The 1,268-nt window shown below is 40.0% G+C and overlaps 1 pseudogene; it reads left to right on the top strand.

The window, feature by feature from the left end:
- The first annotated feature begins 324 nt into the window (after positions 1-324).
- LOC140531761 (GTP-binding nuclear protein Ran-like) lies at positions 325-1,024 on the top strand (annotated as a pseudogene).
- Positions 1,025-1,268: the final 244 nt, after the last annotated feature.

The raw sequence follows: 1,268 nt of genomic DNA, 5'->3' as shown, positions 1-1,268 counted from the left end.
CAGTGATATGTTACAGTTTCTTGCCTGCCTTTAAAAAATCTGCACTGATCACTGAGTCTAGGATCTTTTGCTATCAAACTTCCATCATTTCTGGTGGTGATGACTTGGACTTTGCCATTCTAAACCCTTTCATTTGGATATGCTAATCTCCATGACCCAATCACTTATTTGCTGCTTCTTTGTCTGACACATTGTGGGGTGACTTTGAGGCATCGTCATCCATGGAGGGCTTTCAGATTCCCATCCTGAAGATTACATTTTAGGTTATATTAAAAAAAAAATCCAGAGTCAGGTGGAGACGGAGATGCTTCTGGAAGAACCATAGTGATGGCCGCCCAAGAAAAACCCCAAGTATAGTTCAAACTTGTATTAGTTGGAGGTGGAGGTACTGAAAAAACTACATTTGTAAAATGTCACTTGACTGGTGAATTTGAGAAGAAGTATGTAGCCACCCTGGGTGTTGAGGTCCATCATCTCGTGTTCCATACTAACATACTAACTATTAAATTCAACGTATGGGATACAGCTGGCCAAGAGAAATTTGGTGGTCTGAGAGATGGTTATTATATCCAAGTTCAGTGTGCCATTATAATGTTTGATGTAACATCAAGAGTTACTTACAAGAATGTACCTAACTGGCATAGAGATCTGGTACAAGTATGTGAAAATATCCCTATAGTGTTGTGTGGCAACACAAAGTGGATATTAAGGACAGAAAAGTCAAGGCGAAATCAATTGTCTTCCATAGGAAGAAGAATCTCTGGTACTATGACATCTTGGTCAAAAGTAACTACAACTTTGAGAAGCCCTTCCTTTGGCTTGCTAGAAAACTTATTGGAGATCCTAATTTGGAGTTGGTTGCCATGCCTGCTGTTGCACCTCCAGAGGTTGTCATGGATCCAGCACCGCACAGTACGAGCAGGACTTACAGATTGCTCAGACAACAGTGCTCCCCGATGAAGATGATGACCTGTAAGGGAATGAAGCTAGAGCCCAGCGCCAGAGGTCTAGTTTTATAGGCAACTGTCCTGTGATGTCAGTGGTGTAGCATGTTTGCCACTTTATTACATAGCTAAGCAGAAAACATGCTTAGTCTTTGGGATGCTGAAAGAAGTGAATGGGCTTTGGAGTAAATGTGGCAGTTTCAAAAATATATAATTTGAATTTGGACCTGTGTATTTAGTTGTTTTGGACTGCAGTTACATCCCCTTGAGTTTCATTTACATTTTGTCAACATAGTATAGTTTGTTTTTTTTAATTAAGATTAT

The sequence above is a fragment of the Notamacropus eugenii genome, chromosome 3 (assembly GCF_028372415.1).
Source record: "Notamacropus eugenii isolate mMacEug1 chromosome 3, mMacEug1.pri_v2, whole genome shotgun sequence".
In the NCBI taxonomy this organism is placed as follows: Eukaryota; Metazoa; Chordata; class Mammalia; order Diprotodontia; family Macropodidae; genus Notamacropus; species Notamacropus eugenii.
Note: the sequence above shows the minus strand (reverse complement) of the source record. Positions and strands in the feature narration are given on the sequence as shown.